The following is a 25,329-nucleotide window of genomic DNA, read 5'->3' on the forward strand; positions in this document are numbered from 1 at the left end:
CAAGCCAGATAAGGAAGGAAGGGCTCCTTGATTGGAAGAAGAATGTTAAAAAAATATCAGGTAGTATTCTTATGTAGTTTGGGCAAAGGTAGAGCGTGAGACAAAGCAAGAAAGGCTGTCATAAGCAGCCAGCCTGTGAGTGCTGTGTTAAAGTTTGGACTTTATCCTAAAATCAATAAAGCATCTCAGACTGTTTAAACAGAAGAAAGCGATCATAAGTTTTGTAGCTTTATAAAACTTCTCTGGAGACCAGTGAGTGTAATGAGTTAGATTTTGATTTTGAGAGTCTAAAGGTTGCTTCTGTTGCCCAGGTGATGGTGGTGAACAGCGAGTTGGGCAAGGGCTCGATGTGTTTGGTTTTTTTTTTTTTTCTTTTTTGTTTTTTGTTTTTCAGCTTACAAGCCGGAAGCTCAATTTGAAATTAATATTGAGAACAAGGATCTGATTAGAGGGATGTTGAATGGTGTCCATTGGCTGAGAACATGAAGGGAAGAGGTCACTAGAAATACCTATTATTTTTAAGGGCAATGCATACTAAACTGTATCTGTTGTTATTAATTCGAAGCTTAAGAGAGGCCAAATTAGGATAGTCAGGTGCAATGTATAAAGACATTACGGGTTAGGAATTCAACTTAACTTGGATATCTGGGGTGTGAAATAAGGCTCTGAGTTTTGGCTCAGAGTAATAACTTTCTTGGTTTTGGGTTTACTGAATTTGTGGTACAGCAGGACATGCAAGTGATGAATGCTGCTTTACAGGTATTGAGAAAAATAGAATCTGAGCTCAGGTAAAAGGTTTGCGTCAAAGATAGCCTCAGTGGTGGGAGAAGAGGAGAAAGAGTGTACTTTTTCCAACGTGAATTCAGTATATCTCAAAAGTTTCCGCTATTTTTTCCCCGCCCTTACTCTAACTCTTACACCCCCTAACTAACCCCAAGACAATGTCAGGGTCGGAGGTGTCGCGAGATGAGACAGTTTTCACACTTTCAGCGCTTGGCGAAGAGCATGGGGATGACATGGTGCTTTTAAATCCAAGGGGCTACCCTCGTTCCACTCCGACTTCACGCTAACCATCTTATAGAGCATCCAATTTCATGGAAAAAGGCCGCTTCAAAGAGAGAGACCGCGACAGCTCCGAGCAGACACCCGGCCCCGGTGACGTCACGTGGCAGCCAGGTGATTCCCTAGCCTCTGGCGTCAAGTGCTGATGACGTCATCCCGGCGCTCCACCTCGTCCCCTGGCCGCGTTGGCCTGGTTCACGTGGGTCTGTCCAGCGCTCCCCGCCCCCTCCCACCTGCCGGGGGCGGAGGCCGGACGGAGGGGGCGGGCCCGAGCTGAAGGAGGCGTGGCCTGGGCGGGGTCGCAGGGCGCGGCGGCAGCGAGCCGGGCTGCATACAATAGCAAGGCTGCGACCCGGGCGGAAGGTACCGCCGCACGGTGGGCGCTCCTCACCGCTTCCCCACACCTCCCAGTCCCACTGCACCTCTAGGCTGCGCGGAGTCCTCTCGGCTATTACCGGCTCTTTGCAGCCGCCTGTGCCCCCTCAGAGCCCGCGCTCTCCACAGTCTCCTCAGAGAAGGACCCCCTCAGCGAGCGCACCCCGCCCCTTCGCAGTCCGGGCGCGCCTCCCGCTCCCCGCGGCCCGCAGCGTCCCGCCCTCCAGAGCCCGGCTCGAGCGGCGAGAGGAGAACGCGGGGCTGCCGCCCGCGCACACTCCCGCGCTCTCTCTGGGTTTGGCTGCCGCCAGGAGGAGGAGGAGCGGAGCGAGCGCAGAAGGTGAGAGCTGGCCTCCCGCGACGGTGCTCGGGGCATCACGGCGGCAGGGCGAGGGCGCGGGGTTGGGGAAGGCGCTCGGGGGTGGGAGGGGCGGGAGTGAGGGGGGCGGGGGTTGGGGGGCGGGCAGGGGCGCCAGGTGAGCTGAGGCGGGCGCCGCCCCGCGAGGCCGACCGCTCCCTTCGGGCCAACAAAGGCCCCCTGTGCGACCACGGGTTCCCGAAGCCGGGGCACTAGGGACCCCGAGGGTCCACAGGTCCGGGTCCCGGACGGACTCCCTTCCGAACTTCGGGGTCCTGGTACGCTAAAACTGGCCCGCGACGCAGATGCTAAGTGAAGCAGTGAGGATTTATTCTCCGTGGTCAGCCCCGGCTTGGGAATCACTTTTCGGGTTCATTGCCTTGAAAAACAGACTGGTAGTAAATGACTTGTGCTACCCCTCCCCCACCCCAGGAATACTCGGTAACTTGGGAAGTTCCGCACAGACTTAGAAAGAATGGGAATCATAGTTGTTTTTTTTTTTTTTCCATTATTAGTCTATTTCAAAGGCAGAGTTAATCCAATCATCACTATCTTGGATCTTTTAAAGGTAAACAATACTGTGAGTGTTTTTGGAATAATACCTGACAATTATTGGGCACCTTTTAAAAATATAATGTAGCCTAAGTTTCTTATGTTAAACCCCTTGGATAATTATCTTATCCTTTACGATGTTTCCAGAAGTGTAAAAGGTAAAAGAAGAGATTATTAATCAAGTTAGTACTTCTATTTTGAGAATCATTCTTGAGAAAAACCTTTGTCCCCTATGTTTAAGGGTCTTTCAACTCTGTCAGGAGGAAAATGTCAGCAGTACAGAGACGCCTCACTAGGCATTCCCTCCTTCCTCACTCCCAGCCTTAAAGTTCCTGGAGTTTGCTTTTAAAGTTCACAAATGAGCAGCTAGCTAGCAATCATCTTATCTACTCAGCTTTCAAGATTCCACTGAAGAATCCTCTCCACTGTGGAGTCTTTGCTGGCATCCATTCTGTCTCCCTCCTAATATAACAGTCTTCTCCCCATTGGGACTCCCAGAGGCCCACAGAGATTTCTTCTGTCTGCCTTGTAACACATTCTGTTTGGGAATCTTAATCATGGTACTCATGAATACAACCCATTTCAACTAGAAGCCACCTCTCAAAAGGGTTTTGGCATCTCGACACTGACATTTCCTGAAGCTTATTCCAGTCTCACCTGCTACATGAACTCATGGCTTGGCCTGATCAGTTTACTTAGTCATCTGTTTATCCAACATTACTACTATAATCTGGAGTGGTGCAGTGTTTGAAGCTGCCTCCTAAGTCTGTGCTGATCTCAAGCATATCAATACAGTCAGTCTTTGCTTACAAGACCAAGAGCTCAAAGTTTAATGGGTGAGGTAGACTTGTAAACAATGAAGGTCCTCTGGGGGACTCCAGTTGTGCAGGGAATGGTGTGCAGTAATCGAGGTTGCTGGACCTGTCTTACAAGTCTTGTCCTGGCCACAGTAAGTTCGTAGGGAAAGTGACTGGCCCTTCATCCGTAAGAGTTTACCTGATACAAAGCTTATCCAGTTCAATTCAACATATATTCTGAGTACCTGTTTGGAGGCATTATGCTAGGCTTGCAGGAAGCTGTGCACTTTGAGGGGTCTTTGCAAAACAAAACCTGCTCATATCAGTGCTTCCTACCCTCCTACTCCCTTTTTCACAGTTGAAGGATTAACCTCAGACTTTTTAGTGTGAAACAAACTTCCTGGAGAGCCCACTATTGCCTACTTTAGCATCCTCAACCTTTCTGTGTCCTGTCCTCTACCTCCTCTTCTCATCTCTTTTCCTATGCTGCTTTGCCTGGAGTTCTACTGTTCTCCCTCGTACTTGCCTGTAGAGAATCCTTGTCGGACCTCTGAGAAGCAGTTCTTCCTGCTTGTCTCTGGAAATGAGGTGCTCTCCATCTTCTGCTCAGTCTCTAGAATTTTTGTACTTCTCTTTTAGCAATCAGTTGCAATTAAATTTGAATCTTCACCTTTGAACTTTAGCTCGTTCCTTCCCTCCCTTGTGGTACTAGGGTCAGGTGCTCTACTTCTGAGCTATGTCCCCAGCCCTTGGATATCTCATACTGAACATTTTTAAATTTTGAGACAAGATCAGCCTTAGACTCATTCTGTAGCTCAGGCAATGAACTTTTGATTCTCCTTTAACTTTCTAACTGGACCACTGGAGATCACTAGGTTCAACTGCCTGTGAATCCTTTCTTTTTTTGGACATGTTAGGGCTCCCCTTTCTTACGTTTTATTTTTTTATTGTGTTGTGAGTGCATGTATGTGAGCTGTGGTTTATACAGAAGAACCTTTGGAAATTGGTTCTCTTTCCTGGGGATCAGACTCAGGTTATCAGGCTTGGCAGCAAGCACCTTTTCTTAATGAACCATCTTGCCAACCCTATATATTATTCAATTTTATCTTTGTTAGTGTGTGTGTTAGTGGGAATTCTGCGGAGGTCAGAGGACAGCTTTCAGGAGTTGATTCCTTCCTTCTCTCTTCACAGTGAGTTTCAGGGGTGGAACTTATTAGGCATGTTTATTAATGCAGATGCTTTTTTTTTAACCTGTTGACCAATCTCATTAGCTCTACTTTTTATTTTGAGACAGGACCTTCCTAAGTTGCTGAGGCAGTCCTTGAACTTGGAATCCTTCTTTGTCTAGCTTCTGAGTAGCTGGGGTTACAGGCCTGTGCTACTAGGCCTGCCCCTGAATTACTTGAGGTCAAGATATGTTTAGATTTAGTGTCTAGCAAAGTTCCTGGTACTTTGAGTACATTGAATGAATGAATAAGTACTTCGAATGAATAAATATGTGAGCCAGTGAAAGAAAGAAGTCCTGTGAAGCTCATAAGCTGGGTCACCTAATCTTTAGGATGGGACAATTAGTTGTTAAAAGTATGGTCCTTCCTTGCACCAGCAGTGACAGCATAATCTGGGAATTTTGTCAGTATATTAATGAGTCTTATCCCAAACCTACCAAAAAAAAAAATTAGGGTTGGAGCCCAGACTTCTTTGCTTTATTAGGCCCTCCAGGAGATCCTGATGCTTATTAAGGTTGAGAAATAGTTACAGAGTTAAAAGATCTGTTTTTGTTTGTTTGTTGTGTAGAACCAGCACCCCATTCTCCCTTTTCCCTCATTTCCTTCCCCTATCCCTCCCTCTGTTTCTCTTCCTTATTCTATCCTGACATTCTCTTCTCTTCACATGCTCTCCTTCCAGTCTTTTCTCTTGCCGCTAGAATGAAAGCTGCTTGAGGGCTGGGAGATTTTTCTGTTCTAGTTCATTGCTTTAAGCTTATGCCTAGAAGAGTGACTAACCACAACTAGCACAGACATTCAAATATTTGTTAGATGAATAATATGACTTAGTCCTGCTTACTGCCAGCTGCTACACTGGGGTTTTGTTGAAGAATACTTTGAGTGAAGAGTAATCACATTCCAATTTGCAAATCCAGAGAATCTTAACATTTTGGGGGATTCATTTTCACTTTGGCCAGCTTAGTTACCTTCCTTCTTTCCCTGTGTTTTTTTAATTTATTTTTATTTTTTAGTATTATTTGAAACAAGGGGTCTTGCTATGTAGCTCAGACTGGCCTTAAACTTGTGCCAGTTTCCTGTCTGACCTTTATTTTTTTTGTGTGTGTGTCTCAGATAACAGTTTATTAACATGGAGATATTATTGTTAGCTTTTGTACAATGCATTCAGCAAACCAGCAAAACTTTCAGAAAATTGTCATTAATTTCTTCAGTACACTATGTAAACTGTCTGACCTTCTTGAGTGCTGAGATTACAGGCATATGCCTGGCTTTGCTGTCTTTTTACCATAGGAAAAAATCTACAGGGTTTCCCAACTTATAATATTGTTTTAGCCATGACCTGAAAACTACTGAAATATCCCAGGCCAGGATTCTTTCTTGAGAATTTGCAGCTTGGTTTTCCAAGTCTAAATGAGCACTCAGACTTTTTGAGTCTTAACTTGAAGCTGTCTCCTCCAGATCCCCCGTGGTTTTTGTCTTTTTCTAGGGATATTTAAAAGCATATAAAGGTCTACTTGATTCTACACAATTTCTCTTCCTTATGAAGCTTTAACAGTGCTTTACTTTATGTTTTTTTCCTTCAAGCCAGGGTCTGTCTGTTTAGCCTTGGCTATCCTGGAACTCACTCTGTAGACCAGGCTGACCTCGAACTCAGAGAGGTCTGCCAGCCTCTGCCTCCTGAGTGCTGGGGTTAAAGGCATGTGCTGCTACCCCCCCCCCCCATGTGTGTATATGCAGAATTCGTATATGTACATTTTCGTGTGTGTATGCGGGTATGTGTTCACTTATGTGGAGCCAGAAGTCATGTTTGAATTGTTTTCCTCAGTTGCTTCTCCACCTTATTTTTTGAGACTTGGGTCTCTTACTAACTTGAAGCTTAAGGGCTCAGTTAGATTGGCTGTCAGTAACCCTAGGCATACCCTTGACTCTGCCTCCCCAATGCTGAGTTTATAGGTATACTACTGCTCCCAGATTGTTCAATAAGTGCTGGGATCTGAATTGAAGTCCTCCTACTTGTATGAGGCACTTTCCTGAGTCATCTCTTCAGTCCAGTGTTTTTGCCACTTTCTTATTAGTCTTAAACAGCATACCCAGTTTTCTCCTTTCCTAATACCCTTCTGGGAAAAGTGGTTTATTTCTTCACCCTTTACCATATGAACAGTAATTAGGTTCATCTCTACTATTCACCAGGCTTTTTCTGGGGCAGATACTCATCTATATAGGGCATGGTCTAAGCCCTTAAGGGATGTTAAAATGAATGGATAAATAGAGGGGTTTGATTGTAAAGGTGAGAGAAAGCTGCCTTTGTGGATCCCTTCCCCCATCCCCAGTTTATGGATAGGGTGTTAATAAAGTATCATTTTAGTAAACATACTTCAGAAATCATTTTGAAGCTGGTAGAGGTTGCAGGTGTTTTTAAATTATAGCAAGTGGCAGGTGGGTTTTTTTTAACCCTTAGAATACCCATGTTTGATAATTGTTGGTACCTTAGAGATAAAGAAGCAGAGGCTTGTAGTGGTAAAAGAAACAAGCTTGTTCAAATCTTTGCTGCATGTAAAAGACAAATCTCAGTTCCAGTCCATATCTATCTGACCCCAGCAGCATAGGCTGTTTTCAGTTTCTAGGTTGTTTGAATTTTTACACATGGGGGCATAGGAATATTTTACAAATAAATGTACTGCTGTTGGGAGTTTCACTTCATTTACTGTTAATGATTCATGTGGGAAAAAGATCCTTCCTGGTTGTCATTTTCTTAAGTTTCACAGTAGCCCTCCCTGTGTTCATTCCCATTTTATGAGTTAGGAGACCGATGATCATAGGAATGTTGGTTTGCCTGAAAGCACGTCATCAGCGAGTGCCTGAATATTGACTGAAGCACGTTTTGAGATTCTAGTTTAGTGCTTTACATTTGGCACTACCATACTGACTTGATGAACTCTGTCTGGATTCCAGGATACTAGACACATCCTTTTAGGTTGCTTCCTAATTTCAGTTTCCTACCCTTGAGAAACTCCTAACTAAAGAACATAGTTTGAGCTAGAGGAAAAAAGAAAAGCTGATGAAGTTCTTAATGATCACAGCTCGAAAATAGAAATTCTTCTCCTGCCTCATACATTTATTAACGTTATGCACTGCCTTTGTTATACATCTTTTCTCAGGAATAACTTTCTCTTCTGTCTGACCCTCCTTTTTAACAATTATTTTTTCATGTTTCTGTTTTCGATGTCATGCATGTTTCTATGACCCTCTAGATTATCCTCTGTAGGGTGAGATGTAGCCTAGTTGGTAAAATGCTGCTCCGCATGTATGAAAGCCTAGGTTTGATCTCCAGCACCACATGAAGGAAGCCAAGTATGACGTTGTATGCCTGTAATTCAGCACTTCAGAGGTACTGGCAGGAGGTTCAAGTTCAGGGTCATCTTTGGCTATGTAATGAGTTTGAAGATGGCAGCCTTGTAACCAGAGACCTTGTCACAACCATCCAACCAACCAACCAAGCAACCAACTTATTCCCTTGTCAACACCTCATTTCTATGATTTTTTTTAAAAGGCAGATCATTGTGTTTTAAAATGTTTTTTTTTCTTTGTTTTAAAAATACTTATTTTTAGTTTATGTATATGAGTGTTTTGCCTGCAAGTGCACCATAGGTGTGCCTGGTGCCCGAAGAATTCCCTAGACTTCAGATTCCTTAGAATTAGTGTTACAGCCTACTGTGAGCTCCTGTGTGATGTTAGGTTAGGTTGTTCTACAAGTGCTCTTAACCTCTGAGCCATCTCTCCAGCTCCTCATTAATATGATTTTGTGAGGTATTGATTAATTCTCTAAAATTGATCCAAGTCCATTATGTCTTGGCTTCTATTCATGGAGTCAGGGTTAAGTAATTTGCATATAGCCTTGGGAAACCATTTTTAGTTGTGGAACTTTCTTCATTCCCTTTCTGTTTCTGCCCTCTCAGGTTTCCCTTTCTCTTTCACACTGAGTAAATTCCAAGTAGGGGTGACAAGAATGTTTGTTCTCTTCAGACACTGCCCTTTGAATCTTTTGTTATGATAAACGATAGCCCCAATGTGTGTGCTGCTTCTGCCTTCTGACTGTGCACACTGATCTTCAGGCTCTACTGTCCTTACTCCCACCTGGTTCCCAAAAACCTGAGGTTTATCTCTTCCTGATTTAAAATGTTGCCTTCTTAGTTCTTTGTGTGGTACTGCAACATACCTGTCACTTCCAGTGGAAGGAATTGGGTGTTAAAAGGAGAGCACTGGATTTGAAGTTACACAAAAAGTAGCTTAGGTACTTACTTAGATCTACTTCCTCATTTAAAAAAAGCAGAAACTCTTTACTCACATAGTTAAATTAATGTTTGTAAAAGCAACTTGCAAGATGTTGATGTGTAAGATGTTAAAGTAATAGACTTACAGTTTATGTGTTGGTAGGGTTTTTTATTTTAATTATGTTTGAATTACTTCTCAAGATTAATAAAAGCACAGCTGCTTGTCTTAGGTTTACTTTAACTTGGGGTGTGTGTGTGTGTGTGTGTGTGTGTGTGTGTGTGTGTGTGTGTGTTTTAAAGATAGGATTTACTGTGGTGTATGGTGGCCTCTAGCAATGTGGCAGAGATGACTTTGAATTTCTGATCCTTCTGCCTCTACCTACTGACTGTGCTAATATGCCTTATTTAGTTAAATGTCTATAGATGATTCTAATATGCAAACGTGGTTGCTTAAATAATATCCTCTGTAAATGTCTTATGTACTTGTTATATAAAAGCAAATGACTTACTGCTATTCAAAGTTCACTCATTTGCAAATCACAGTATGTATAAGGCATTGTCTAGGGGAAAACATACCTGTACATAGACAATTACCTTCTATTGAGACAAAAACTGCACATGAAGATATGTGCAAGTGCTGTGTGATGTGGGAAGGGAATCTACTCCACTGGAAATGGGGAGGCTTGGCTGTGTTAAAGGACATGACACTGCACATGAGGTCTGAAATATGAACAGAGGTCAATACTACGGGAACTGTGGAAAGGGAAGAGGAAGGATCTTTCTAAAAAAGCAGTTAGGAGGGTCAGAAACAAAAAAAGCTTTTTTGGTGAGTCCTGAGTAGTTTAGTATGTGTACAGGATAGGGTGTAGGGAATGGTGAAAACAGAAAGAAGGATCCAGATGATGAAACACCTTTTGTACAATACACAAAAGGACTTTCACTATAATATGACTTCTTTTTATTCTTTGAACACTCCTCTGGATTAGTGAGAACAGTGCTGTTTTATCTTCGTTTTATAGAAGAGAAAACAGGGAGGTTAATTGAATTGCCTAAGGCTATACACGGCATAGCTCAGATTTGAAGCCAGGTCAGTATAGCTTTGAGGTCATGCCTCTTTTATTGCACCATTGCTGCCCTGCACCTTTACAGAGTTTGAGGATCAGGCAGGCATTAAAGTTCATATACTTCGTAAGCTACAAAGTACTTGACTAGTATTGGCTCTTAGTTGGGAGTTTGTGGTTGGAACTTTCTGTGATTTTTTATTTTATTTTGAGACAAGAGTTTCATGTATCCACAGTCTTATTGCTCTCAACTCCCAAGTACTGGGATGATTAGCATGAACTATCACACTTGGCTTAAAGTTCACTTGACTCATATTCTATGGCTTTTCTTAGAATTCTCCTTAATCTCCAGGTTCTTTCTTCCCCTGTTGGAGCTGCTAACCAGGAGGCAATAAACTAAAATACGGCTAGCTAATTACTCTTTCAATTTTAGTGTGTTTACTTAAGCTTCCCATTTTTGAATGTTTATTTTTTAGATTTGTTTATTTCCTTTTTTAAGTACTTGGAAGATAGAGGCAGTTGGCTGTTGAGTTTAAGGCCAGCTAGGGCTACATAGAGAGACCCTGTGTTAAAAAACAAAACAAACGGGCTGGAGAGATAGCTCAGTGGTTAAGAGCCCTAACTGTTCTTCCAGAGGTCCTGAGTTCAATTCCCAGCAACCACATGGTAGCTCACAACCATCTGTAATGGGATCTGGTGCCCTCTTCTGGTGTGTCTGAAGACAGCTACAGTGTACTTATATATACTAAATAAATCTTTAAAAACAACAAAAAACAAACAAAAAATTTTTTTTTCCAAATTGGGGTATAACTGCTCAGGGATTTGGTATAGCTCAACAAATTCTTAATTCTTCCTATCACTTGGAGAATTACTATTTTATTATATTTTTCTTTCATTTAATATCACACTTAGAATTATATGATTAGCCCAGAATCTGAGGGGTTCGTTTTGTCACCAGTAATTTTTCTTTAGTTTTGGTAATTGAACCTAGGGCCCTCAAGTACTTGCTGTACCACTGAGCTATACTCCCAGCTTCTCAGAATAATTGAAGATGTTACCAATAAAGTAGTAACATAAAAGGAAACAAAAAGCCAGGTAGATAGAGTGGGAAAATCCATAGTGATACACTTTGAAAGCCCAAGTTTCTTCAGTTTTACTCCCTCACAGACTTGTGTATATTCGTGTATACATATGTTCATGACTCCTGTTATGTGACACAAAGCTTTTTCTGGGGAGCCAAAACTCATGTCTCCTCATCCCAGATAGGGATCCTACAGACAGAGCAAAATACAGATACCACCAAAGTCCAGCTTAAAGAACCAGTGAGTTTTATTGGGGTTACTGTAGGGTAAAGGACCAGGAAAGAGCATTCTGAACCTGACTTGACCCCAAGCCCAAGACATAGGCTGAATGAAAAACATCAGCCTTCTGGATTGACCCACAGCTTCCTATTGTTCCATACCCTTTCCTCTTAAGCTGACTGCCTTTGTTCCAAAACCCTATAAAAGCCTTCCCCTCCTTCCAGCCTCTGCTGTCTCTGTTTCCAGTCAGAAGCAGCAGCCATTTTGGTTTTCTCCCCAATAAATCTTTTGTGAGGTTTGTTCTACGTGGTGTGGTTTTGTGGTATTCCTTGGTTCCTGATTTCCAAGATGCCCATATGCTGGAAAAACCCTTAGTTATTTACAGGAGTATGGATGAAGGGTTACTTACAGGAGTATGGATGAAGGGTTACTTACAGGAGCAGAAATGACTCAAAAACAGCAGCAGCACTGAGGCCCACCCCAGCATGGGTGACAGCTCAAAAAAAGCTGGGAATCTAAAGCACACTACACAGCCTGCAGGCAGCTCAACGGGGTGTTGAGTATATCCCTTAGGAGGGACTCTGGTCTGAATCTCTTTTAGGCATCTTGGCTGGTTTCCGCTGCTTTCAGGCACTTGGTCTAGGCTCAGAGTCTTCTTTGCAGCTCTGCTTCCTTTTGCTGCTCAGCTTCCTTCTGTCTGAGGGGTACTCTTAGCTTTTTTTGCTTACTCTGGCAGGGAGGAGCTAGTAAATCTACTCAATTTCAGGAGTAGATTTTAATAAATTTACCTTTTAGTTTTAGAGCTTCCTTCAGGATGAAATGTTTCAATATGGAGAAAATGCTAACACACAGCTCTCATATGCCTAACCTATTACTTACATTATTATTTCAAAGGATTTCAAAATGAGTTGTAAACATTAATATTATTTTACCATTAGACAATTTTAGTATTCATATCACTTTTTTCCTCCAGAAGCATTCTCATTTGCTATTCTGTGGATTTATTTGATTAGTGCCCTACTGGAACCTAAGCTCCAAAGACTTGTCTCTTTAAAGGAGGGCCATTTAAAAGAGAATGAGGTAGTTTGTTTGTTTGTTTGTTTGTTTGTTTGAGACAGGGTCCTGTGTAGCTTAGACTGCCTTGAACTGGTTGTGTAGCCAAAGCTGAGCTTCTACTCCTTGATCCTTCTGTCTCCACCTCTCAAGTGCTGGAACTACAACAGGAGCTTGACTTTTCCTGAAAATAGTCAATAGATTTCCCTGTCTGTTAACTGTTGTGCTTGAGCCTGGCATACAGTAGGTATTCAGGAACATCTTGGCATATAGTAGGTATTCAGGAACATCTTGTACACTGAGTAAATCAAAGTGGAGCCAGCATATACTGTAGCACATGTGACGTCTTGAGAAAGAACATTAGTTATTTTTTTCCAGCTCAACAAATACAAAAGAATTAGAATTCTTGTGCATTTCTCCCTTGGAGCCCCTCCTATTCTTTGGAGTTCTTTCTTACTTCTTCTTAATAAGTTTATATTCACAGTTCAAAAACAAAGGTTATTTTAGTACCTGTCTGAATGACGAGGGGTTGCTAAGTAAATAACCATTTAGTACAAATAGTTCTGAAATGAGTAAGAGTTGAAGGCTTTCCTGATGATATCTAAGAGTGAAAATTTCAAGTCCACCTCTAGCTATTTGGCCATTCTGAATATTTCTTCATTTCATTTGAATTGAGGAATTACATGTTATTGAGGCCTTTGTAGACTTGTTGACCTTCTAGGTGGAAGTTTGTTTTGTTTTTTGTTTTCTGTGTGCACATATGCTAGATATGAACCTTGCAACTACATTTGCAGTTCTGGGGTCAGGCCCTTTACCCAAGGCAAGGCTTCAGAATTGGAAGTTCTTTTAAGTTATTATTTTCAAGAAAAGTCAAGCTTCTTTTTCTCTTTGACAAGATATCTCTGTCTGGCCTTGCAATCTAGATCCTCCTACCTTAGCTTCCAGAATTTTTGAATTACAGCCAGCCAGCACCACACCTGTTTAATGTTATTTTTATTTAACTTTTCTTCCATTAAAAATAACAGATCTGGGGCTGGAGCGATGGTTCAGCAGTAAAGAGCATTGGCTGCTCTTTTCAGAGAACAGGGGTTCAGTTTCCAGCACCCACATAGCAGTTTACAACTGTCTGTAACTCAAGATCTAGTGGATCCAACATCTTTATACAGACATGTATGGAGGCCAAACACCAATGCACATTAAAAAACAAAACAATCGGGGTTGGGGATTTAGCTCAGTGGTAGAGCGCTTGCCTAGCATGCCCAAGGCCCTGAGTTCGGTCCCCAGTCCGAAAAAAAGAAAAAAACAAAACAAAACAAAACAATCAAACAAGAACCCCAACTAAACAATAGCAACAACAAGCAGATCTGGGGCTGAGGGCATAGTATAAGTAAAACTCAAGAGTCAGTTCCTAGAACCACAAAAGAAAAGAAAAGAAAAGAAAAGAAAATCCAAATGGAACACTAAACAACCCTATCAAAAACCCAGAGCTCTGTTTTCCAAACTATGTCTTGGAACTACTTGAAATTTTAGTTTGAAGCAAAATCCAGATAAGGAGCTGGATGTGGTGATTAATAACTCTATACCACTAACTCTAGCACAGGGAGGCAGGGGAAGGTGAGGCCAACCAGTGAAATCCGCCCCCACCCGCTTCTCCCCAGTGTCCAAATAAGGCTTGCATAAGGTTGTTTTATCTTCTTGGTGTCTCACCATTTCCAAATTTTCCTTTGTATTAATACTTTTCTGTTACTATGATGAAAAACCATGACCAAGGCAAATTATAGAAGAATGTTTATTTGGGTTTACAGTTCAAGAGGGTTAGAGTCCATGCTGGTGGAGTTGAGGCAGCAGGCATGGTAAGCAAGAGCAGGAAGCTGGGAACTCAAATCTAGAACCATAAGTATGAAGTAGATAGAGCAAACTACAATCATAGTCATTTAACTCTCAAAGTCTGCTTCAGTGATACACTTTCTCCAGCAAAGCCACATCTCCTATGAGTCCCCAAACAGCAGCACCACCAAATGGGAACCAAGCATTCAAATGAGGGACATTTTTCATTCGGATCATATTGTTCAGTCTCTTTTGCCGTCATTTTAATTTGTTTGAAGAAATAACATTGCTTTACAGGGTTATTCACTTCAGATTTTGTATCCTATCGTTTAAACAGGTTCCTCGGTCCTATATATTTCTTTATTTTTAAAAACTTTTACTTTAATTTTATGTATGTATTTTCTTTGCATGTATGTCTATGTTCCATATGTGTTTCTGGTACCAGAGGAGAGCAGAAGAAGGTATCAGATCTCCTAGGACTTGAGTTATAGATGAGTATGAATCTCCATGTGGGGGTTGGCAATTGAACCTGTGTCCTCTGGAAGAGCAGCAGGATTCTTAATCATTGAGCCATCACTCTAGCACCCCCTTTTATTTCTTAGCCAACTCTCATCTCTCTCTTTTCCCTATTCTTCCTCTTCTTTTATTTCCTTCTCCTTCTTTCCTCTCCCTCCCTCTTTTCTAACCAGAACCTCAAACCTGATCATATTCAGGTTTTTGTTTTGAACCAGTGCCACTTCTTTGTTATTGGTGTGTTCTTTCACCAAAGGCTCAGGAGTCTTGATGTTTCTCTTCCTGTGATGCTGATAGCTGTAGAATTCCTTTTTCATTCTTAGATAACTGGACCTCTAAGCCTTTGCCATTCTTGTTAAATTCCTTCCTTTAGTCTTCTGGGCTGGCTCAGTACTTAAAAGAGTCTCCCTGACAAGCCTGAAGACACACATAAACACAAATAAGTAAATAAAATATTTTAAAATAATGGGTGTTACCCATTTATGCACTTAATAGTAATAGCTACTTTATAGAATAATTCAGTTTAAAAAAATTAATCAGCATCCATGCATTCCTTTCTGCTCACCATTAGGTCTGTTCTTACTCATTTTGTCAGTAAGTGCCTTATAATGGCAAGATCATTAACCTCTAACAATATGGCAGATTCTAAAGTGAAGATGGAAGGATTTTGTGAAGAGAAATACAGTGACCTGGGAGATGTGGCTGAAGCCACACAAACCCTGACAGGTGAGAATCATAAGGTTAGACTGCTTTATAGTTGACGGGATTGTGTGCAGTTAGTATGTTTAAGCTGAAAATTTAAATACAACTGGGAGGAAGATTAATGTGTGCAATAAAACAACTGGAGAGTCTGGAGACATCTATTTAAATAGCAAAGGATTAAGAGGATCCTGGGGGAAATTGGTGAAGCTCTTGAATATTTTTACAAAACTGATCTTATACACATACCTTGGAAACTAAATGTGAAATGACAGGTGTTCTTGAAGATTTTTTATTAGTGGCACATATAACTTAAATTTTAGTAATGATGAAAAATTGATTTTATTTTGATAGATTATTAAAACCTTTCCTTTTTTGTTTGTTTGTTTGTTTTTGGCAGGAGGAGGGAGGTGTACTGGGAATTCTGGTTAACTTTTTTTTTTTTTTTTTTTGGTTCTTTTTTTCGGAGCTGGGGATCGAACCCAGGGCCTTGCGCTTCCTAGGCAAGCGCTCTACCACTGAGCTAAATCCCCAACCCCAATTCTGGTTAACTTTAAGTGATACTTTAGACACTAGTTATGCTTGGATAACAAGAATCTCTGTAGTGTTTGATGGTTCTGTTAGATACAGTTCTGAGACTGGAACTATATTGTGTTCCTGTGATGCTTTATAAATACATAGTAATCAGGGAAGAAGTGAGAAACAACTGAGGGATTTGGTACTGTGTGGTATGTATGGCATGTGTATGGTGAACTGTTATGTTGCTAGGTTCAAATGGAAAAACCTCTTATTCTTCCTTTTGTTCCTGCCTCGTATGTGCTTTTATATTCAGAATCTGTTCTCTGCCTTAGTAGCTCTTGGTCTCATTGAAATTCCTCCTGGAGATTGAGATGGAAATGAGAAAGGCCTTGGGCTGCTGCCTGGACATCCACATTCATGAGAATTTAGAAATGCAAAGGGACCAAATGCCTTGACTGACCTACCCAGTGCCAGGTCAGCCAATCCTTGCCTTCCTGCTCTCCCTTTGTTCTCTGTGCCTTTGGCCTTCTATCTGCTGGAGGTTTGTGCTACTGCTGTTTCTACCAATTAATGTGATGCTAATGTGCCCCTTAGTGAAGCCCTGGACACACTTGGTCTCCGTTGGTGGGTAGGTTGGTGGGTAAAAGCTCCATAGTAGCAGTTGGGCTAGACAACCTCTTCATACTGTTTCTTGAAACCATAGAAACCATTAGCTGAACATGCTGTTTAGATCTGGGAATCTTAATTCCTCATTCTATGTAAGAAGAAAGACAAGAAAACAAAAAACCACAAAGGGCTTATGCTGAATTTATTCTGTATTTTATATGTTGAAGTATGTTGAAGTATTTTATACTTCAACAAAGATGTGGGTTTTAACTTTATTCTGTCTGTATCGTGAAGCAGTTAAACCTCTGCTCCTGACCTAATGGCTGTGATGCTGCCCTTTCTTGACTGTGTGTTATGGGAGTGCTAAATCCAGGAGTTCTAGTTTCTTTACTGAAGTTGTACTGATTGTACCTGCTTCATAGGTTTGCATTAGGATACATGAAGTAGTAATTACATTATGTAACACTTAGCTGGTTCTGACATATAACAACAAATGCTCGACTACCTCTGGCCATCATTCCAGGTTAAAGAAGCAACTGGAATGATTGAAAACAGTAGTGCTTTAATTTATAGTTCTGTGCTTGAAACCTTTCTTCTAAATTCTCCTTCAGTTAGGAGTTAAGCCTTGTGAAGTCCAGGGCCATGTCTCCTTGCTAACCTGAAGTGTCCTGAGTACCTAGGGGGGAATTTATTTATTTATGTATTTATTTATTCATTTATTTTATTTTTTGAGACTGTAGTCCTTTGTAGCCTGTATTGTCCTTGAGCTCTCATTGTGTAGCCAAGGATCTTCCTACCTTTAACAAGTGCTGAGATTACTGGTACAAGACCAGTCTCAGGTTACATGATTCTGGGGATTAAACCCAGAGTCTCATTCATGCCAGGCAGGCCTCTAGAAACTGAGCTGTATCCTTATCATTTTATGAACTGTTTTTAGTGTAATCACAGATGCTTAATACACATGTCTTCTTCTCCCTCTCCCTCTCCCTCTTTCTCTTTCTCTCGGTCTTTCTTTTTGAAACAGCTTTTATGTTCCCTTGGTTGGCCTGGAATTCACTATGTAGACCAGGCAGGCCTTGAACTCATAGAGATTCACCTGCCTTTGTGTCCCAAATTCTGGGATTAAAGACCTGTGTCACCATGCCCAGCTCAATGGATTTTCTTGAAGCAGTGTTTTCTAAATAACATCTAGGTTTAGATATTGCATTATCATTTTTCTTTACAGTTTTTATATGAATTTTCACTTTTTATAAAGGTTTGGGCTGGCTCAGAGATTCAGTGGGTAAAGGTGCTTGCTGTCAAGCCCCCAACTTGAGATCCACATGAGAGAATCAGCTCCCATGACTTTTCCTTCAATTTCCACATGTGTGCTCTGATACCTGTGTGCCCCACCCCCAACCACACCACACGTGCACACAAAATAAATTGTAGCAAAAATAGTTTTGTGTCATGTCTGATTATTTCATGTGTCTTTGTTTCCTTTGCACTGTAAGCCTTCGAGAATGAGGTGATGCACACCTGTAATCCCGGTACTTTGGGAGGCAGGAGGGTCAGGAGTTCAGAGTTGTCTTTAACAACATAGTGAGTTCCAGAGCTACTTGTGTCTCTTATCTCCAACAAAAACCAACTCAGGAAACATGATCTTTGTTGTGAAAACTTTTCCATAGCTCACAGTGTTTTTTTTTTTTTTTTTTAGCAGTTTTGAAGACTTAGTAAATATTAGTAAATATCATTTGGATTCAACTTTACTTTATTGAACAAAAACTGGTATATGTTGTGACATCATTCCCGTTCTAGGAAATGAATTTGTAGTTGTAGTCCTCGGTGGCATGGGGTACCTTATTGCCTTCATGAAGGTTGTTCTTTATACTTGAAATAATCCTTCCTGTCTCCTGTCTGCATGACACTGGTCATTTCTTCAGTGCTCACTTATTTTTGTCATGTCTTCCTTTCCTCCCTGATCAGTTCCTTTATATGCAGGTTGGCTGACTGTGAGGGGGACACTACACTAAAGACTTGAGGCAAAGATATGGGCCAGGTGTTTTGGGAATATGATAGTATGTACTGTGTTATTTTCAATAATGGGACTGTTTATCAGCATCCGTACTGTTAATTGAGGGAAGTAACAGGATCAATTGTAGCAACTTCAAGCAGCATGAATTTATTACAGGTTTTGAGAGAGGGGTTAACGACAATTCTGATGGCTAAGGATGCACTCTATCATTGGATAGAATATGTGTCTGGCATAATATATAAGGTCAGCACTGACAATCTGAAGAAAAAAATGCATCCAGGTTGAATTTCTTTGAATAAACTCTTTAGATTGCATTAAAGAATTGAGCTCCTAAGAATGGCAGTTTTTTCTGGAAGCTGTTGCTATGACAACCAAATGTAGAGTTGTACTGCCTCTGCTACAGTTAGTTTTGCAGAAGGATGTTCTATGTCCAGTCCAATCCTTTACTTAATCTTGTTCCAAATTGGTATCTAGTTTGAGAGCTGTCTACTTGGCAAACCTAAATCATACTTATAAGAGAGTATAACAAATCTAATTCTATTCCCCAAACTCTAGTACCTAGAAAGAGATTGAAACAGATTTGAGAAACCTAGTTTACATATTGGTTATAGAGAGTATTCAAGATGCAAGTGCACTTTTCTAGTACTAAATCTGAAATTTTATTAGTACAAAATCTTAAATTTTTTATAAATTATGTTAGCATTCATATCATGCTACTTTGTCCCTATGTTGGCTTACTAAACTGACTGAAACCAGCATGGGGGTGGGGGTGGGGTTGGGCGTGGGGGGGAGAGAGAGAGAGAGAGAGAGAGAGAGAGAGAGAGAATGAATGAATGAATGATTATGAATGAGTTTATCTGTGTGTGTGTGTAGAAATTTTGAATACTTGTAGTCTAGCCACTAATTTGGTCTGGTGCTGGGAATTGAACCAGAATCCTCTGTGTTCAATTCAAGTGTTTTTACTACTGAACCATCTTTTCAGTCTCCTAAAGTGGACTCTCCCCCACTTCAAAAAACCTTCTATAGAGTCCAATTGTACTTGCCTATCTCTTGAATTACAAATTTCCAGGGACATAGCACATGCTGGTTGGTTAAACTTAATCACTATCCAGAAATTAAGTACTGGCAGAAATGGGATTAATAGGCTTGATTTGCTTATATAAGCAACACCTATCTCTTAGTTGGAGACCAGATCACTTTTTCCCAAGAGTAGTGTGGTTTTCAAAAGGTATTTTTTTTTTCTTGCTTTTGATATTGTGAGACATGGTCTCACATTGCTTAGGCTGGCCCTAATTCTAGAATTGTAATGGTGGATAAGGAATCAGTTCATTAGGGATCGTGACTGTGTATTTTATAAAGTTGTGAAATACAAAGTAGATAAGTGTATATCTGAGGACTTGGAGGAGACAGAATGTAATAAGGGTGAGGTTGAACTTGTAATTTTGGGGGCACAAAATTAGATTTTCATCTTGGATTCTTTTTCTCATTCAGCTTTAAACTTTCTATAATAGAAAGAACTGAATGATTTTTTTTTTTTTTTTCGGAGCTGGGGACCGAACCCAGGGCCTTGCGCTTCCTAGGTAAGCGCTCTACCACTGAGCTAAATCCCCAGCCCAAGAACTGAATGATTTTTTTAAAAAAAGATTTATTTATTTATTTTATGTATGTGAGTAGTACCCTGTAGCTGTCTTCAGACACACCAGAAGAGGGCATTGGATCCCATTACAGATGGTTGTGAGTCACCAAGTGGTTGCTGGGAATTGAACACAGGAACTCTGGAAGACCCATCAGTACTCTTTACCGCTGAGCCATCTCTCTAGCCCCCTTTGAGCCATCTTGATGGCCCTTTTCTTCCTTTCTTGAGATAAGGTCTCACTACATTGCCCCGCATGGCCTCAAACTCACTATCCTCCCACATTAGCCTTCTGTGGCTGGGATCAAGCATCTTTCCTTTCAAGATTCAAGAGCACTTCCTGACTCTCAGTGATTATTTCAGGTCTTGGGACCTTGATCAGATTCTCCAGTCAGCTTTGGTTTAGCTGTATGAACATGTATTCTGCCTCTGTAGTCTTATCCTTTGGTGTTATGTGAATTTTTAGTTGTCATAGGGATATGGAGATTTCTTTTTACTCTTACAGCTAATACAACTACTATGTGTTAGGAGTGATGTGACAATCATCCATATTTTATGTTCTGCCTTGGCTTTATATCTCATTGCTTTTTTTTTTTTTTTTTAATAGGGACAACATTTAATTGGGCTTGGATTACAGGTTCAGAGGTTCAGTTCATTATCATCAAGGTGGGAGCATGGCAGCATCATGACAGGTGCCATTGAGTTCTACATCTTTATCTGAAGGCTGCTATGAGGAGAATCACTTCCAGGCAGCTAGGACTAGGGTCTTAAATCCTGTGGCCACAGTGACACACCTACTAGAGAAAGGCCACACCTCCAAATAGTGCCACTGCCTGGGCTCGGCATACTCAAACCACCACATTCCACTCCCTGGTCCCCATAGGCTTGTTCACACACATGAGTCTATGGGGGCCATACCTACCCACAGCATAATAAAAATATATTTAGTCCAATCTCCAAAGGCCCACAGTCTATAGCAGTCTCAACAATGTTAAAAATCCAAAGTCTCTTCTGAGATTCATCCAATCACTTAAGTATAATCACTAAGACAAGACAGGAAACCAGCTGGGCAAACTCCAAACTCTGCATCTCCACGTCTGACGTCAAAGTGATCTTCAGATCTCCAACTTCTTTTTCATCTTTGTTGACTGCAACAAACTCCTTTCTCCTGGGCTTTTTCTACTCCCTGTTAGCAGCTTTCCTCAGCAGCCCACAGCTCTGGCATCTTGAACATCTTGGTGTCTGCAAGGCAACTTCAATGTTACAGCTTCTTGCTTCGATGTCTGGGATCCACACATGATTTTCTTCCTCCAAAAGGTTGTTGTCACTTCTGCAGTTCTGCTCTGTATAGCACTCTAAGCTCAGGTTGATCCACTCCACTGCTGCTGCTGTCCTTGGTGATCATCCCATGGTACTGGCATCTCCAATACACTGGGGTCTTCTGCTACAGCTAGGCTTCACCAATAGCCTCTCACAGGCTCTCTTCATGGTGCCAAGCCTCAACTCCTTTGCATGACCCCTTCAGTCCTGGGTCATCAACTGCAACTGAGGCTGCACCTTCACCAATGGCCTTCCATGGCCTCTCACAGAGCCAAACCTCAGCTGCTCTTCATGACCCCTTCATGCCTTCAAAACCAGTACCACCTGAGTGACTCTTACACATTACCAAGTCCAGCCACAGCACGAGGTACAACCTTGGCTACAACCACAGCTTCTTTGTGCTCTCAGAAAACACTTCCCAGATTTCACCTCAGTCATGCTGGTCTCTTCTTAATCACCACTAATTTCTTAGCTCCAGCTAACCAGCATCAATTGTCCCAGTCGTCTTCTTCTCCTCTTGACCATAAAGCCAGAGCCACATGGCTGAAGCTGCCAAGTTCTGCTGCTTGCTGGGGCTGGAACATGGTTCCCTTGTTCTATTACATCATCACCAGCTTTCTGTTTTCCAACGCCTTCACTGCCTAAGCTGGGCTGTGATCTCATTGCTTTTTAAATTTGTGCCACCATTGCTTCAAATTTTTATTACTTAAATATTCACATTTTTTAATTGGCATACAAATGGGAAAGGTGTTTTTGATTCTTCTATATGTGTATTTAATGAAACTAAAACAGAGAAGGAACTTACCCAAAAATTTAAGTATCTTGCTACTTCTTTTCCATTTCTTGACAGGAAAAAATTACATCTAAGTTTAAAGATAATTTTTTTACTATTTTATTTTGTTTATGGGTATTTTGCTTGCATGTATGTCTATATACCATATGCATACCTGGTGCCCACAGAGGCCAGATGAAGGCATCAGATCCTTTAGCCCTGGAGTTACATATGGTTGTGAGCCACCATGTGGATTCTGGGAGGTGAACTCGAGTCTTCTGGAAGAGCATTTATTGCTCTTAACCACCGAGCCATCTTTCTGGCCCCACAGTTTCCTTGGTTTATGTTATCACACTGATGTAAATGAAGCAGAGCTGATGTCTGAACTTAGGAAAAGAAATTAGATGTGAAGTGTACATGAAGCCAAGAGACAAAGGGTCCTGATCCCTCATTAAGGACAAATTCTTACCCTCACATAATTGGTGTTAGATATTCTAGCACTGGGTTACTGGATAGTATGTGATCTTTGCTTGCATCTAAAGTATTTGAGAAAAAAGAAAGCTAGCATTAAATGTGTAATTTCATGTAGTAGTAGTAAAGTGTAGTGCTGAACATTTTACTTTATAGTGTAAATAAAAATCTATTGTTACTCTCCTTTTAGAATGTAGCTTTTTGTGGAAAGGAAACAAAAGAAATTGCTTCTTGTAAACTCGTTAGTACTAATTAAATAAATGACCAGAATTTGGGGGCTGTCTAACCAAACATTAATTTTATGGATGAAAAAAGTGGAGCTAAGAGAAGAAAAACTACTGATTTACTGTTACATAAAAGTTGGGGTCAAAGCCACATTTTGGCACTTATGCCTCCTTGTTGAGTCCTTTCTATTAGAGTCCTTCACAGCATGGTGTAAGAGGAAGCTTGAGGTAGCAGAACCGCCATATCTAGTTTATAGAACATTGAGCAATCACTTCGCCAACTGAGCTACATTCTTAGCCCCTCAAGAGAGTCAGTCTCTCTCTCTCTCTCTCTCTCTCTCTCTCTCTCTCTCTCTCTCTCTCTCTGTGAGTGTGTGTGTCTGTCCTCCCATCCATCCATCCTCCCACCCACCCACCCATCACTTTACCAATTGAGCTACATTCTTAGCTCCTCAGGTGAACAAACTCTCTCTGTCTCTTTTTCTCTCTGTCTCTGTCTCTCATGTGTATGTGTGTGTGCATGCATGAGCGCGAGTGTACACATGTGTATATGTAAACCATGGTACTAGAAAAGGAAAACCATATTTAGTTTAGAAAACGACACCAAAACCAAGGCAACTTTTTTTTTCTAAGAAAAAAAATTGTGTTTACTTAGAAGCATTCAGAATGTCTACAAAACAGCTGCAATTTTTTTTTTTTTTGCAATTACAGAGTGGTACTCAGCTAACAGAACAACAATTACCTTCATATAAGCTGCATCCGAGACACTGAAGATTAAAAAAAAAAGCCAAAAATGAATCCAAAAGAAAAAAAAGACACTGTACAGTTTAAAAACAAAACTTACACAGCCTTATATTTCATTTTTTTTCTTTGAAAGGAGTGAGTTATATCCAGGGGTGTTAAATGCTTTATAGACAACCTATCTATCACCATCATCTTCATCTTTGTCTTCCTCCTCTTCTTCATCCTTCTCATCATCTTCCTCTTCCTTCTTTTTCTTGCTCTTTTCAGCCTTTTTCAGGTTTTCCTTTAGCTCTGTAGGCAGCCATATCCTCGTACTTCTTCAGCTTGGCGGCCTTCTTCCCATAGGGCTGCTTGTCATCTGCAGCAGTGTTGTTCCACATCTCTCCTAGTTTCTTTGCAACATCACCAATGGATAAGCCAGGATGCTCCCCTTTGATTTTTTGGATGGTACTCGGAACAGAACAAGAAGGCGGCTGAAGGAGGCCTTTTGGGTGCATTGGGGTCTTTGAACTTCTTTTTGGTCTCTCCTTTTTGGGGGGGGGTGCAGGTTTTCATTTCTCTTTCATAATGAGCCTTGTCAGCCTTTGCCATGTCTTCACATTTCCCCTTTTCTTTAGCAGATGTGGTCTTCCACCTCTCTGAGCACTTGGAGAACTCTGAGAAGTTGACAGAAGCATCTGGGTGCTTCTTCTTGTGCTCCTCCCGGCAGGTTTGCACAAAGAATGCATGTGAGGACATTTTGACTCCCAGCTTCTTAGGATCTCCTTTGCCCATGTTTAGTGATTTTCTTCCACAAGGTACAGAGTCGCCCAGTGCCTGCCTGGCTCTCGCTCGCCCCAGTGCTGTCTCTATGGGGCTCAGTGTACTGCTATGGCTGTGAGGGCAGGAGCCAGACCCCCAAGGCAAGTCTTTTATAAAGGACAACATTTAATTGGGGTTGGCTTATAGGTGCAGAGGTTCAGTCCACTATCATCAAGGTGGGAGCATGGCAGCATCCAGGCAGGCCTGGTGCAAGAGGAGCTGAGCTGAGAGTTCTACATCTTCATCCAAAGGAAGCCAGGAGCAGATTGCTTTCAAGCAGCTAGGAGGAGGATATCAAAGGCTACCCCTGCAGTGACATATTTCCTCCAACAAGGCCACCTCCTAATAGTGCCACTTCCTAGGCTAAGCATATTAAAGCTACCACAAAGGATAACTAGCATAAACATCACAAACAGACTTTAAAGATATTAGCTACGTGCCAGGGAGACAGCTCAGTGGGTACAATCATATCTAACTAAGCCTGATGACCTGAGTTCATTCAAGGACCCTGGATCTCATGTAAGAAGCTAGATACCATCTGTAATTTCAGCACTCCTGTATCAAGATGGGAAGGAGAAACAGGAGGATCAGCTGGAAGCTCACAGGCCAGCTAGTGTAGAAACCTTGTCTCAACAAGGTAGAAGAGAGAATCAATTGCCGAAGGTTGTTCTCTGACCTCCCATGCAGGCTGTGGCACATGCTTTCCCCTGGTACATATGTGTTCTCGTGTCTCTGTCTCTGTCTCTGTCTCTCTCTCTCTCTCTCTCTCTCTCTGTCTCTGTCTCTCTCTCTCTGTCTCTCTCTCTCTCAATTAAATAAATAAGTAAATAAATAAATAAATAATCTTCATTGGGCAAGGTGATGCATACTTATTGTCCCCTCTAGTCAGGAGGCTGAAGTAGTAGGTTTGCTGGACCTCAGGACTTTCAAACCAGTCTGTACAATGAAATAAAATAGATCAGTCTCAAAGAAGGAGAGGGTGTAGTTCAAGGAGTGATTACTTGGCTAGTATGGCAAGTGCTCCCCCCCCCCCCAAATTTTTTCATTACGAAAAATAATACTTCCTTCACTGGGTTACTTTCTGAACAATTCAAGATGAAAGAGAGTATGCCTGGAGTGTGCAGTGTTAATAT

At 41.4% G+C, this 25,329-nt stretch overlaps 1 protein-coding gene and 1 pseudogene across 4 annotated transcripts in view; one reads left to right on the forward strand and one right to left on the reverse strand.

The window, feature by feature from the left end:
* Nucleotides 1-1,362: 1,362 nt before the first annotated feature.
* The window catches only part of Pak1 (p21 (RAC1) activated kinase 1), a 115,225-nt gene continuing 91,258 nt past the window's right edge, over nt 1,363-25,329 (forward strand). For 2 of the 4 annotated variants that reach the window (XM_063287517.1, XM_039109396.1), the window contains exon 1: nt 1,376-1,777. The gene's annotated coding sequence lies outside the window, so the exon portion shown is untranslated. Of the gene's footprint in view, nt 1,778-25,329 lie in introns of all 4 variants that reach the window. The other 2 variants (XM_063287516.1, NM_017198.2) reach the window with 2 other exon arrangements.
* Nucleotides 17,891-24,170, reverse strand: LOC134485156 (high mobility group protein B1-like; annotated as a pseudogene).

This window comes from Rattus norvegicus, chromosome 1, assembly GCF_036323735.1.
Source record: "Rattus norvegicus strain BN/NHsdMcwi chromosome 1, GRCr8, whole genome shotgun sequence".
Classification (NCBI taxonomy): domain Eukaryota; kingdom Metazoa; phylum Chordata; class Mammalia; order Rodentia; family Muridae; genus Rattus; species Rattus norvegicus.